Source organism: Rhipicephalus sanguineus, unplaced genomic scaffold (genome assembly GCF_013339695.2).
Source record: "Rhipicephalus sanguineus isolate Rsan-2018 unplaced genomic scaffold, BIME_Rsan_1.4 Seq229, whole genome shotgun sequence".
NCBI classification, from domain to species: Eukaryota; Metazoa; Arthropoda; class Arachnida; order Ixodida; family Ixodidae; genus Rhipicephalus; species Rhipicephalus sanguineus.
The window spans coordinates 43,301-51,960 of NW_023614819.1; positions in this window are offsets into that span (position 1 = coordinate 43,301).

The following is an 8,660-nucleotide window of genomic DNA, read 5'->3' on the forward strand; positions in this document are numbered from 1 at the left end:
GTCCACTGCGGTATCGCTGGTTCCCCAGCACGCCGAGCAGCTATCCATCTTTTGTTACAACATTAAATAACTGCATATGTGCTACTGTAAAGCAATAGCGTTGTACATTAAATAACTGCATATGTGCTACTGTAAAGCAATAGCGTTGTACAATGCATAAACTCGCTGTATATTATCTTCTGTGCAACATCCATACCATTTAACGCGTGGTTGCAGAAAACAAAAGTATTTGTATTGCGCATGCATAAATCACGCACCTCTGACTAATGCTTATGCTATGTAGCTACAATTTTACCCCAGTAACCCAGTCACAGTACCCACTCTTTTTACTGCACAGATATGTGCACAGCAATCGCTTTTGATTGTCGATCCGCATGCGTATGGTTTACCTCAGTCGACGGAAAATGACGACGACTAAGCAAACACAAGCAAGGAAAACGGTGGCTGCTTCAAACAAACACGCATGACCGTCACCCGTAACTGTTGCAGTCGCATCAGTATCCGCATTTTCCGCAATTTCTTCTCTCTTGCGGAAACACTTTCGCGAACTCTCAATTCACCTTCGCCAGCCCCACGGGCACGTGGCTCAAGTTCGCGAACTTTTCCCCGCCTATTTGAATTGCTAATGCATACCGGGTTTGTCCACCCCCACTCTCACGCGCCAGGTGTGGGAGGCTCCCTTTGGAGGAGGACTCTCCCCTCCTCCTCCCAAGTTTCCGTCAATCATTCCGCGTAAGTGACGTGAAAAGGAGAATGGGAAGAGCCAGCGCATTTTCCCGGTCAACGCCGCACCGAGCTGCGCATCAATCAGTCAAGACAGTCGCTTCCCATTTCGATGCGACGTCCGGTTGGCACGAGCATGGTTCCCCCCTTTACGTGCAAATGTTTTTGTCCCAGTTTCTTTGTCCCCATGCTGCTTTTGTGGCTGCTAGTCCTATTGAAGGGTCGGTCAACACCCCAGATCAGTACTGTTCCTTGGAGTTGTCTAAATGAGTCCCCCCCCACCTAAAAATTGCACGGATGTCTTACAAAGTGTTGCCCTGGAAACTCAATTCCTAGAGACGAGGTGGACGTAGGTGTGAATAAAGGGGGAACCTACAAGAGCGCTGCGTAAAGAACAGAAAATTTCCAAGGCTGAGAGGTCGGATACGCCAGCCGAACCACGCGAAGCGCTGAGTGTCGGGAGTGCCTACAGGCGTACATCCATTTCCATGGTGACGGAATGCTGCTTCATCGTTGCTAACACCAAAGAATGAAACAGGATACAAAAAATTGAAGGACACTTTGTAAATTATAAATAGTGTTCAGCGAGAGCCTGTGGCCATTCGAGTCCGCCGACGTACTCGAATGGCCACAGGATTCTTGGCGAAAAAATTCTGCGCGAGGCGAGATTCGAACCTGCGTACCCACGACCCGAAGGGCGGTGGCGTAACCACTCGGCTATCCAGGCACGCTAGCAGAGTATAGCATAGCGTTGTACAGTATAGCACAGCACGGGGTGGGAAAGGGAAGTGAGCGTGAGGAGAGAAAGGAGGAGGGAGAACGAGTACAGAGAAGGAAAGAGAAGAAAGAGAAAAGTTCGAAAAACAGGGAAAGAAAAAGAGACACAGAATAAAGATAGAAAAAGAACAGAGGAAACATAGCCATGTATAGTATAGTACGGCAAAGGGTGGGAAACAGAGTTGAGACACTAAAAGCCTAGTCAAGACAGGACCATCTAGGTGCCCACCAGCTCTAGTGCGACCAAGCCTTGCCCGGTTTAGTGCAAGCTGAGCTAATTTTTTTTTTCTTTTCGCTCGCAAGATAGATTGCGTTTCAGCTCCTTCGACTAAACCGAAACCAGAAGTGACGCTTCACTTGCCGGTTTATCACAAAACAAATACGCATGATGCAGACAGAATAACTTTTCGTTCGCATCTGACACCTGACGCACATCTGACGTACCCATTCTGCGGAGCTAATGCATATCACTGATCGCTTACAGTCATTAATGTTTATCATACTTCCGTTTCCGTAAAAACAATATATGTAATATATGCACAAGTATATGCAACAACACGGACACAGAAGAGGAGCACACGTACACAGCGCACGCTAGCGCTGTGTTCGTGTGCTTCTCTTCTGCGTACGTGTTCTTTGCGCTGCCTTAACTGATAACATCGTATCCAACTCGCCCAGCAAGGCACCCTTCTAAATTAGGTAACATTGATATATTACAATTGTCTTAACACTCCACGACGGCGTCTCTCACAATCAAATCGTTTTCGTGCCGTAAAACCTCCGCAATTATATAATATTCATCGCGTTTTCGTAATAGCGGTCCACTAAGTCAAATTGCAGAGTGACTCATCCTTGTTTCCCTACCGTCATTTCTAGCGACTGCCCGCCAGACGTTTTGATACAATATTTATTTATTTTTATTTATTTAGTTACCTGTTTATGTCTGAATACTGCGTCAAAATGTACTTTTGGGCTAGTTGGTTCATAATCGTAGTAGAACAGCGCCGGCGAAAACAACAGACCAGACGAGGAGAAGCACACGTAACACAAGGCGCACTAACAACTGAAAGTTTATTCGGTATCTGCGCAGAATAAATACTGCCTTCACATGAATAAACAGAAGAAGAAGGTTACAAAAGCTATGACACTCTATCACGTGGTCACTCCTACTGTGCGTGCAAAACGGTTCCTGAAAGAAATCTGACATCCTTCTCTGAAAGCAAAACAGAAGGCATGCTGACACAAGATTCCCCGAGCTTTTTAATCTAGGCCTTCAACAACCGCCCTTGTTAACCTGTCAGCTGACTTGTACATGACGCCATTGCTTTCAAATCGAGGTGCGCAACCGCAGTCTCTGCAATGGATACCTAGATGCCCCGATACCACTTTCGTTGTGTTGTACTTGTGCTCTTTTAATCTCTCATTTAGGCATCTTCCTGTTTGGCCTATGTATGACGCCCGCAAGACAAAGGGATTGTGTAAACCACATTATCGGTGCACTGTACAAACTTGTCGCGATGCTTCTTAGGCACACAGGTGTCTTACTTTCTGCGTTAACCGCCCGGCACATTTTTGCCAGCTTGTCGGGTGCGGTAAACACACCTTTACTCCCGCCCTTTCCGCCACTTTCTTCAAGTTGTGCGAAACAGAATGTACGTAAGGAATAGCGGAGACATTCTTTGTACCGCACAATTGTGCTGCTGCACGGTTGGCGTTAGCGCAGTAGGAGTGACCACGTGATACAGTGTCATAGCTTTTGTAACTTTTCTTCTGTTATCATGTGAAGGCAGATTTATTCTGCGCAGATACGAATAAACTTTCAGTTGTTAGTGGCGCCTTGCGTTACGTGTCCTTCTCCTCGTCTGGTCTGTTGTTTTCGCCGGCGCTGTTCTACTACGATGAATACTGCGACCTTTAAACGATCAAAGCAGGATGTGTACGGATTACAAGATATAGAGACTTGAATAAACAAACAAGGTACAGTAACGACACGACAAAAAGTGGTACATACAAAAGTACAAAAACAAACAAAATCATCACATGCACAAAAATACAACATATTATACAAAGCAATCATTAGTGTGGGTTAAGTGAGGCTACTTTCAAATATGGCCGCGTACATTATGATAATACATCATTAGAAAGATTATTACAGTCTACAACAGTCCTTGAAAAAGGAATACTTGTACGAATCAGTTCGTGAGGTAAGAAGAGTTACAGGGACGTAGCCAGAATTTTTTTTTTCTTGGGGGGGGGGGGGTGTTCAACCATACTTTATAGATGTTCGTGCATGCGTTTGTATGTGTGCGTACATATATACGCAAGCAAAATTGAAACATTTCGGGGAGGGGGGGGGGACGGTGCGAGCCCTCCACCCCCCCCCCTTGGCTACGCCCCTGAAGAGTTATATTCCAATGTCGCTTCCGAGTATGATAGCCCGAAGAAAATTGAATATGCAAGTGCATTTTCACGTTTTATTTTCAGGTTTTTCTAGGAAGTTGGTCTGCCCTTCTTTACAGATTCCTGAGGTGTCATGCAGCACAATTCGCTTTGAAACAGTTACTAGTTAAAGGGAAGCCGAAGCCTTTTAAAAATGACTTTGGAATGTGTAATCATAGTTTGTTAACTGCTGAATTGAAACATCGATGTGAGAGTTCGCAAAAGTGAACGCAAATCGCATTTGTTTTTCAAAAGATAGTAGCTGTGGCCGCAGGGCTTTCTGAGTCGCTGAAGGAAGGCGGTGACGTCATAATCGGTATGCCGTGTCGTCTGCAGCAGCAGCACCGTTGAAGCGTGTAGTGCGCGCTCCACCCCAACGTTAAGTAGCTGCCGCTCACTGATCTGCACTAACTGAGAACGTTGTTTATGTACCGGAGCAGACTAAGTAGAGAGACGCCGAAAATTCTGCACTAAGAGTAAAATATATGCCATAACGACAAACAGCCGAGCTCAATGTGAAAAGTTGTCTCGTATCTTGAACTGTGGCTTCCGTGATTAACTCCGTCAAAGACGCGCAGCCGGAGCTAATCACAGAGGGCACAGTTCAAGAGACTAGACGCTCTTAGGGGCGAAGCAGCTGAGGGTCTCGGCTTGTCGGCCTGTCATGTCGTCACGGTCCATCATAAACGGGTATGCGCCACAAAAATTGGGTAAATCCCACTGATCACCACCGGTCCCTACTATGTATATTACGAGCTAATGGTTCGTCGTTACTGCTTAAATCATTGTTTGGCTTAGCAGTGGTGTCGGAATCCCCGAAAAAAGTTAGCAAAGCGCTGAAGTTTGTTATTTGAAACCACAGACCCAAGCGTGGATCTCTACTATAAGGTCATCTCTTTGGAACACCACTTCTTGAAGCATATCTGCAAAGTGATGGTGCTTTCCTCGCCACCGGTCCACTAAAAATGAAGAAGGCAAGAGTTAGCCAAACAAATAGCCGATGACGTTGGAGGAGATGAAACACCCTTCCCCACATGCCACGGGGAACTGAAACCGGGCATGTAGGGAAGAAGAAGCACTTTAGGGTAAGCTGCATTCCGACGCAGTTTTCCGATGATGATAGTGGAGCTGAAATACCCTTCCCTAGATGAACGGTTTCAGGCTTCGCATAACTATTGCCTGATCATAGAAATCTGTCTCAAAACAATCAAGCGAATTACTTCGGTCAGGCCCTTCTTCTTCTTCTTCTGTCTGTTTCTCGTTGCCCCTTAGCTACGATTTTGCTGTCGGAAACATCGGCGCACAGTGCATGCTTCGCCCCCCCCCCCCCCCACTTTTGGAAAACTCTTACGTTTTCTTCTGTCTGCTAAGATAATTCACCTGCTTAATTTTTTACAGCTCGTGAATTTAAAAAATGCGCCATGACTGCCTCATAACGCGCGGCGCTTTTTTAGGGGCGAAACACTACAGGTCTCGGCTTGCCAGCGTACATGTCGTCGTCGCGTCGGCGTGTCATGTCGTCGTCACGGCCATCATACACGGCTATGCGCCACGAAAATTCCGTAAATCCCAACTACTCGCCACGGTCGTACTATGCATATTACAGTAAAGGTTCGTCGTTATCGCCTAAACATTATGTTTGGCTTAGCAGCGGTGTCAGAATCCCGACGAAATTTAACAAGGCGCTCAAGTTTAATATGTAAAACCAGAGACACAGACGTCGATCTCTACGGTTAAAGCCATCTTTTCACATTGAGCTCGGCTGTTTGTCGTCATGTCAGGTATTGTGATCCAGCTCATTGAATTTCCTATAGTACTGCCTCTTTAAAAGCGCTGGAAGAGAAAAAATTGAGCTGAGTATCATATGAGCCGGCCCAAGGCGGCGGCACGCGTAATCGCCGCGTGTTTTGAGTACAATGTAGCATTTCTTCCCAATTGATATGTGAGTATGTGTGCAAACTAAGTGTGTTTTGTTTCTCATCAGAGCCATCGTCTGTGATAGCGTCTGAGTGCCGTAAGTTACATCGTACCTGTGCCTCCTATTTGTACGTGGCGTTAAAGTCATTTTCGTTACCGTGCAGTTGTACTCACTCAATGTTGTTACTAGTATGCAATAAACATCGCTGTGTGCAGAATGTTCAGGTCTCTCTACCTACTTTAGCCGCCGGTACATAAACAGCGCTCTCGCAGTTAGTGCGCATCAGCGAGCGGCGCCTACTCCCATTGGAGTGCAGCGCGGCGCTGCCAATGACACCGAAAATGGCGTAGTTCCGATTAGTTCGTTTCCATGCCCACACTTTCGATGCTTCGCAGCGGCGCAGCAACTTTCGCGTATTAAAAAGCTCGTGCTGCAACAACCGCGAAAGAGTCACTACATCGACGAACATAATGTCGGTCCTTGTTAACCACGAAGTTTTACCGAATTCTTAACTAACTTCAGCGTTCATTTAAGGAAGGTGTACATTCGGAGAAGCGTTTCTTTGGGTAACGAATAAAGATATGTCGAGAGCTAAAGCTCAATGAACTACTCCGTTGGAAAAGTATGAATAGCTTTGTGTGGATGGCCCCTCTGTTATCGTTGAGCGAAAGGGGACATTACCCAAACGAAGAGATGGGCGAAGGAAAGAGGAAAATTGCGCAACTACATATGTACACACGCTGTAGGGTACGCTGAAGCCCGCAAGCTGGCACTTGAGCATAAAATGGGCACCTCGAGAGAACAGCTGCTCTGTTAGTTTCTGAGTAGGGCGCTATTTTCTTTCCGCAGAATTGCTATTTGCCGGTGTCGCCAAACTGCATTCGGTCGCGCCATTCCGGAACAACTTTGAGCACTGGTTGTCGGTGCAGTATTCATACTGTCATTTGCTTTTTTTTTTTACTTCCGCAAACAAATGTGCTCGCGGAAAATATGCATGTATCACCTGATCAATAAAAAAAAACTAGTTACCGCATTGTACCTTTCAAGCAGAAATCCCTCTCACTTTATGTAATCTCTTGCAGTTCACGTCCGTGTTATGTTGCTTTGCTTATGCTGAATGCGGCGCTGACGTGACGCCAGTTAAAGGGGCCTGCCACACTTTTCAGCATGGTCACAAACGCTGACGATCGGTAGCTGAGGCTCCTGAAAACACGTGAGCCGTACATTACAACGCAGCATGCGGCCAGGAAATTACAACCAATTTTCAGTCAGCAAAAAAACGCCCTTTTCTCTCTGCAGAGTGACGCCATATGCCTAGAGCTTGCATCCAACCAAATTCACGGCCATTGGCTGAATAGAGCATCGTTGGCTGCATAGTTAATACGCCCGCCGTGAGAGGACGCCACGTGCCCGCGCGGGCGCTCGCGATCTCACTTAGGTTAGCCGCGCGTTCCAGAAAAAACAAAGTGCTCAAGGCATGACGCGCGCGTGACGTGACTTCTTTCCCAGTGCCATACACCCTGCTTAGCTTCCAGCGTGCTCATAGGGACGAGAGAAGAGAGATCGCAATTACAGCGCGCGATAGATCTCTGCATCTTAATACACAATTATATCGCGCAAGTTGGTATGGACAAGTTGGTATGGGCGAGTTGGTATGGATATCGGGCTAGTTGGTCTTTCTTTCGTGTCCTCTTGTAAAAGTTGTGCGCTTCCTACCAAGATGAATCTCTGTAACTCAGCCCGTACTTGACGGATTTAAGAATTTTACGGTGGTCAATTCATGAGGCAATAAAATCCTTCAGTGAAGCATTCGATGGTTACTTGGAAAAGTGTCGAAGGGCCCCTTTAAATGTGTTGCGGCTATGGTCGCTATCAAGGGAGGGTGTCATATATTGAGGCACCCTTTTATTCGGCATATGCATCGCGAAAGTCATCATCATCAGCCTGTCTACGCCCACTGCAGGGCAAAGGCCTCTACCATGTTCCGCCAATCAACCGGTCCTGTGCTTTCTGTTGCCACGTATACCTGCAAACTTCTTAATCTCATCTACCCACCTAATTTTCTGCCTCCCTCAGGCGTTTGCCCTCTCTTGGAATCCAGTCAGTTACCCTTAATGACCACCGGTATCCTGCCGACGTGCTACGTGGCCGGCCCACATCCATTTTCTTCTTAATTTCAACTATGATATCCTTAACCCCGTTTGTTCCCTGACCCACTCTGCTCTCCTGTCTTAAGGTTACACCTATCATTTTCCTTTCCATCGCTCGCTGCGTCGTCCTCAATTTAAGTGAACCCTCTTTGTAAGTCTCCAGGTTTCTGCTCCGTAGGTAAGTACCGGTAAGATGCAGCTTATATACCTTCCTCTTGAGAGATAGTGGTAGACTAATTCATGATTTGATAATTGCCAAATGAACCCATCCCATCCTTCTTCAAGTTATTTCACTCTCATGGTTCGGCTCCGCGGTTACTACCTGTCCTAAGTAGACGTACTCCTTTACAACTTCCAGCGTCTCGCCACCTATCGCGAAGCGCTGTTCCCTGCCAAGATTGTTCCACATTACTTAGTTTATGCATATTAATTTTCAGACCTATTCTTCTACTTTCCGTATCCAGTTCAGTAAATGAGCTGTAATTCGTCTCCCGCGTTACTCATCAATGCAATGTCATCAGCGAATCGCAGGTTACTGAGATATTCTCCATTAACTCTTATCCCTAATTCTTCCCAATCTAGGGCCCTGAAAACCTCCTGTAAACACGCGGTGAATAGCATTGGAGAGATCGTGTCTCCCTGTCGTACGCCCT